Source organism: Sorex araneus, chromosome X (assembly GCF_027595985.1).
Source record: "Sorex araneus isolate mSorAra2 chromosome X, mSorAra2.pri, whole genome shotgun sequence".
Taxonomy (NCBI): Eukaryota; Metazoa; Chordata; class Mammalia; order Eulipotyphla; family Soricidae; genus Sorex; species Sorex araneus.
The window spans coordinates 83,369,177-83,376,347 of NC_073313.1; the positions used below are offsets into that span (position 1 = coordinate 83,369,177).

General features: G+C 41.8%; 1 pseudogene; it reads left to right on the forward strand.

The window, feature by feature from the left end:
- Nucleotides 1–787: 787 nt before the first annotated feature.
- On the forward strand, nt 788–881 carry LOC129400475 (U6 spliceosomal RNA; annotated as a pseudogene).
- The last annotated feature ends 6,290 nt before the right edge of the window (nt 882–7,171 follow it).

Consider the following 7,171-nt stretch of genomic DNA (forward strand, 5'->3'; position numbering starts at 1 on the left):
TGACTCATTTCAATCAGCATGATACTCTTTCCATGTCCATCCATTTATAAGTGAATTTCATAGCTTCATTTTTGCTAACAGCTGTGTAGTATTCCACTGTGTAGGTGCACCATAATTTTGTTGACTAGTCATCTGTTCTTGGACTCTAAGGTTGTTTCCAGATTTGGATATTGTGAATTTGATAAAATAGCAAGACATTTGAAATGGAGCAACAAGTGGTACTGGGAAAACTGTAAACTACAGCAAAAATGAACTCAGAACTCTTTCTAGCAACGGGCAAAATAGTCGGGTCAAAATGGATTAAGATCTCAATAACATACCTGAATCTCTAAGACACATGGAGGAAAATGTGGACAGAACCCTCCATGACCCTGAGATAAAGAAATCCTTAAGGATGAAACACCACTGACCAAGCAACTGGAAGCAAAGATAAACAAATGGGACTACATGAAACTAAGAAGCTTCTGCACCTCAAAAGAAATGATTACCAAAACACAAAGACAGACCACAGATTGGGGGAAAATTACCTAATATCCACCTGATAATGGATCAATATCTAAGATATATAAGGCACTGGTAGAACTATCCAAGAAAAAAATCAAATCTCATCTAAAAATAGGGAGAAGAAATGAACAGAAACTTCCTCAAAGAAGAAATACGAAGGGCAAAAGACATATGAAAATGCTCTGCATCACTAATCATCAGGGAGATGGCAAATCAAAACAACAATTAAGTATCATCTCACATCACAGAGACTGGCACACATCGAAAAGAACAGGAGCGACCAGTGCTCACTTCGGCAGCACACATACTAAAATTGGAATGATAGAGAGAAGATTAGCATGGCCCCTGCGCAAAGATGACATGAAATCCATATTTTTAAAGTCTGTATGTCACGAAACAAGAGAACCTAGAAGAAATGGATAAATTCCTAGATTCCTATAATCTCCCAAGGTTGAACCAAGAAGACTTGAAATACCTGAAAAGACCTGAATAAACATCAAGGAAATTGAAACTGCAATCAAAAGTCTTCCCAAAAACAAAAGCCCAGGTGCAGTGGATTCACTAGCGAATTCTTCCAAACATTTAAAGAGGACCTGTTGCCAGTTCTTCGCAAGGTTTTCCAGGAAATTGAAGAAACAGAACTCTTCCAAACAGTTTCTATGAGGGACATATCTCCCCAATACCAAAAGCAAACAAAGACACCACTAAGAAAGTGGGATATTGGCCTAGTTTTTAGACCAATATCCCTGATGAACATGGATGCAAAGATTCTCAACAAAATATTAGCAAATAGAATGCAACAACTCATCAAAAAGATCATACACCACGTCCAAGTGGGATTCATCCTGGGGATGCTAGGATGACTTAACACTCGGAAATCAAATAACATAATCCATCATATCAACAAAATAAAAGATAAAAACCATATAATCATTATCAATAGATGCAGAGAAAGCATTTGACAAGGTCCAGCACCCGTTTATGATGAAAACTCTCACCAAAATTGGTTTTGAAGGAACTTTCCTCAATAGTCAAAGACATCTACCACAAATATATGGCAAGCATTATCCTCAATGGGGAAAAAGTAAGGGACTTTCCTCTAAGATCAAGCACAAGACAAGGACACTCACTCTCACCACTTCTGTTCAACATAGTACTGGAAGTACTTGCAACAGCGGTTAGGCAAGAAAGATATTAAGGGCATCCAGATAGGAAAGAAAGAAATCAAGCTCTCACTATTCGCAGATGTTATGATACTATATTTAGAGAACCCTAAAACCTCTACCAAGAAATTCCTAGAAACAATAGACTTGTACAGTAAAGTCGCAGGCTATAAAATCAATACCCAAAAGTCCATAACTTTTCTATACGTAAATGATGACAGAAGAAAGAGACATGAAAAAAGCAATCCATTCACAATCGTGCCCCAGAAAATCAAGTACCTCGGAATCAGCTGAACTAAGGAAGTAAAGGACCTCTACAAAGAAAATTATAAAAAGGGACTCCACAAAATAAAAGAGGACACAAGGAAATGGAAACATATCCCATGCTCATGGATTGGGAGAATTGACATTGTCAAAATGGCAAGAATCCCCAAAGCATTATACAAATTCAATGCAATCCCTATAAGGATTCTCGTGCAACTCTTCAAAGAAATGGAGCAAACACTCCTGAAATTCATATGGAACAATAAGCACCCACGAATAGCTAAAGCAATGCTTGGGAAAAAGAAGATGGGAGGCATCACCCCCCCCCAACCTCAAACTCTACTACAAAGAGGCAATAATTAAAAACAGCTTGGTACTGGAACAAAGGCAGAGCCACACACCAATGGAACAGGGTGAAATATCCTTACACACAACCTCAAATATATGAACATCTAACATTTGATAAGGGAGCAAGAATTGTGAAGTGGAGCAAGGAAAGTCTCTTTAAAATATGGTGCTATGGTGCTAGCATAACTGGACAACCACATGCAAAAAATGGGCTTAGACCTCTACCTAATGCCATGCACAAAAGTCAGATCACAATGGATTAAAGACCTCAACATCAGACCAGAATCCATAAGGTACATTAAAGACAAGGTCGGCAAAACCGTCCAAGACATTGAAGCTAAAGTTATCTTCAAAGATGACACTCCACCGACCAACCAAGTGGAAACAGATTAACAAATGGGACTATATTAAACTAAGAAGCTTCTGCACCGCTGTAAAAAACTAAGGCACTCAGAGGGGCGCGTGCACTCACGAGCTCTCCGGGCGGCTCTGTTTCACCACCCGCGTTCAGTGCTCTGGAACCGCAGTGTGTGGACTGGATCGGGACAGCCGGTGGTCAAGGACAGGCGAAGGAAGACCGAGGACCAAGCTGGTTGCTGATTAGTTGCCGTTTATTCAATCTTCCATCTTTCTCATCTCCTGCACTCCCAGCACCGGCCTCTCTCTGGATCAACTGCCACCTCTCTCGCTTCTCTGTCTCTCCTCCTACTTGTCTCTCCCACCTTGCCCTCTAGGCTACACCCAGCCAGGTAGCAAAATCAACATAAGAAAGCCCTTCCTGAGGGCAGGGCATTCCAAAGCCCTTCCTGACTCTTAAGGTTTTTTTCCTTTCCTTATCCCATACACTTATTAACATCTTAATACTAGTTATTTTTGTATGGACAAAGCAAGAGATACATTGAGGCTTGCAAGGCAGCTCTCCTGGCAACATCTTGCCACAGACTCAGACCACAGCACTCAGGCCAGATTAATCATTCCTCACCCGAGCAGGGTCCAAATCTAGTTATCACTGTTTGGATCATGACAACATTTGTCCATGATCAAGCTCTTAACTTATAGTTAAGCATTAGGCACTTTGGCCAGGCCCATCTCGATGCCAGGGTAGCACACAACTCACTGCTTGCCCCGGGTCTGTCTCGTCCCACGTCGGGAACCCTGCTTTGGGGATGCTAGGAATTAAGGGCAGCTGAGGCTTAGGTCAAGAGAACAGATGCCCAGGAGGAAAATATCATGTAGGGTCAAATGACTCCCAGGTTACAAAAGCATAGCATTTGCTAAGTCTTCCTGTGCCCATACCAAAAGGACATTGCTCTGAATAAACTATGCAAAGGACTCAAGAAGAAGAGAAAAACAATATTTGCAAGTCAACAAAACACCAAGAAAGAAGTTACAAATAAACACAGAGGAGTGGGAGCACTGTAACGGGAGTAACCCAATAAACCTAAACTACCTGAGGCTATGTTATCCTACACACCTCAAAGCATACAGTGACCAGAATACAAAAACAATCTACAGAATGGGAAACGATATTCACCCAATACCCGTCTGATATGGGGTTGAAATCAAGGTACTGGCTGAACTCTCCAAGAAGAAAATATCCAACCCCATCAGAAAAAAGGGCGATGAAATGAACAGAAACTTTCTCAAAGAAGAAATACAGGTGGCCAAAAGGCACATGAAAAACTGCTCTTCTTCGGTAATCATCAGGGAAATGCAGATCAAATCAATTAGTTATCACCTCACACACAGAGACTGGCAAACATCGAAAAAAACAAAAGCAACCAGTGTTGGCATGGATGTGGGGAGAAAGGGACCCTCCTTCACTGCCTGTGGGAATGCCAATTGGTTCAGCCGTTCTGCAAAACAGTATGGACATTTCTCAAAAAATTAGAAATTGACCCAGCAACACCACTTCTGGGAATATATCACAGAGATGCAAAAAAGTATAGTAGAAATGGTATCTGCACTTGTATGTTTACTGCAGCACTGTTAATAACCAGAATCTGGAAGAAAACCTGAGTGTCTGAGAACAGATGACTGGTTAAAGAAACTTTGGTACATCTACACAATGGAATACTATGCAAATGTTAAAAAAGATGAAGTCATGAAATTTTCATATAAGTGGATCAATATGGAAAGTACCATGCTAAGTGAAATGAGTCAGAAAGAAAGGGACAGACATAGAAAGATTTCACTCATCTGTGGAATAGAAAGTAACAGAATGGGAGACTAACACCCAAGGATATTAGAGGTAAGTACCAGGAGGTTTTCTCCATGGCTTGGAGGCCGGCCTTACATGCTGGGGGAAAAGGCAGCTCAGATAGAGAAGGGAACACCAACGGTGTTTGGAGGAGCCTCTCGAGATGGGAGAGGAGTGCTGAAAGTAGACTATAGACCGAAAACGATGGTCACTCAGTACCTCTATTACAAACCATAACACCCCAAAAGAGAGAGAGATCAAAAGGGAATGTCCTGTCTCAGAGGCAGGATGGGTTGGAGGGGGATGGGGTAGGGGTGGTAGGAGGGATACTGGGACCATTGTTGGTGGAGAATGGACACTGGTGGAGGGATGGGTACTGGATCATTGTATGACTGAAATGCAAACACAAAAGTTTGTAAGTCTGTAACTGTACCCCTGGGTGATTCACCAATAAAAAATTTGGAAAAAAAAAAGAACAAGACCAACCAGTGCTGACATGGATGCAGGGAGCAAAGACTCTCTTTGATTGTTGATGGGAATGCAGACTTGTCCAGTCTTTTTGTATAACAATTTGGGCATTCCTCAAAGTGCTAGAAATTGAGATTCTGTATGATCCAGCAATACCACTTCTGGGAATATACCCCAGGGGCTCAAGAACACACAGCAGAAACACCATCTGCACATCTATGTTCATTGAGGATGCATTTTTATCACATCTCCATCAATACAGGTTGTTTCCAGTCATTCTGATATATGACACCTTCACTGGTGTGAAATGATTGCTCAATGTTGTTTTAACTTGCATTTCCCTAGTATTAAGTGATTTTGTTTTTGCTTTTTTGGGTCACACCCAGCAATGTTCAGGAGTTAATCCTGGCTTTGCACTCATGAATAACTCCTGGCAGTGCTGGGGGCCTATATGGGATGGTGGGGATTGAACCCTGGTTGACAACATGCAGGGCAAATGCCCTACATGCTGTACAATCACTCCAGCCCCTGAACACATTTTCTTATGCCTAACTGTCTCTCCTATGCCTAATTAGCTCTGCATTTTAGGCCAATATTAACAAAAGTTTCCCTACACCCAGGTTCAAGAGGAATTTACTTAAGATTTTTTCCCCTAGGATATGCTTGCTTCCATTTTTTTGCATTTAGATTCCTATTAATTAGCTTTTCCCAATGGCTAATTATCTTTCTCAAACCATTTATTAAATTTTTGTCTTCCCTGGGAAGATAATTTTTTTCCTTGATGGGTTGGAGTGACAGCACAGCGGTAGGATGTTTGTCTTGCACGCGGCCGACCGGGGTTCGATTCCTCCATCACTCTCATAGAGCCTGGCAAGCTACCCATGGCATGTTCAATATGACAAAACAGTAACAACAAGTCTCACAATGGAGACATTACTGGTGCCCGCTCAAGCAAATTGATGAGCAATGGGATGACAGTGATACAGTGATACCAGGACACATTATAATTAAAATTCTAAAAATTCAAAGATAAACAGAAAATGCTAAAAGCATTTTGGGCTGGAGCAATAGCACAGCGGCAGGGCGTTTTGTCTTGCACGTGGCCGACCCGGGTTCGATTCCTCCGCCCCTCTCAGAGAGCCCAGCAAGCTACCGAGAGTATCTCACCTGCTCGGCAGGGCCTGGCAAGCTACCCGTGGTGTATTCGATATGCCAAATACAGTAAGAAGTCTCACAATGGTGACGTTACTGGTGCCCACTCGAGCAAATCGATGAGCAACGGGATGACAGTGAGTTTCCTTGATGAAAATCCAAGACTTAGAAAAATCACCTTTCCCAATGCTACAAGGGAATAAGTGAAGTCAGAAATAACCCTGTCAGAGAGGGTGAATAAAACCTGCATGGTAGGAGGACTACAACTGTGTGCATGTGTGGGAAGAAGAATGGATCTACATGGAAAGTATCATGTTAAGTGAAATGAGTCAGAAAGAGAGAGACAGACATAGAAAGATTGCACTCATCTGTGGAATATAGAATAACATAGTGGGAGACTAACACCCAAGAGTTGTAAAGATAAGGATTAGGAGGTCTGCCCCACAGCTTGGAAACTAGCCTCACATGCTGGGGGAAAAGACAGCTCAGATAAAGAAGGGAACACCAAGTAGAGGATGTCGGGAGGACCCATTAGGGTTGGAAGATTCGAGCTGAAAGACGACAGACCGAACATGAAGGCCACTCAATACCTCTATTGCAAACTACAACACCCGAAAGGAGAGAGAACAAAGGGAAATGCCCTGCCACAGAGGTAGGGTGGGGTGGTGGGGGATGGGTTGGGGGTGGTGAGAGGGATGCTGGGATCATTGGTGGAGGTGAATGGGCACTGGTGGAGGGATGGGTAAACGATCACTGTATGAGTGAAATGCAAACACAAAAGTTCATAAGTCTGTAACTGTACATCACAGTGATTCTCTAATAAAAAATTAAAAAGAGCTATTAACAAATGTTAAGACTGAGGCAAGAACAAAATAGGCCCATACAAAAGGATAGTGTAACTGGAAAATAGTGAGAATGCGAAGAATATATAAAATGATAGAGACTAGACAAGTTATTCCAAATGTCAAACCTTGAGAATTTTTATTGCACTGTTGTGTCTTCAGAAATTCCTCACATTTTTCAAGGAATAACTAGTGCACTCTTTTATTTTTTTTGCATTATCAATGTTGAC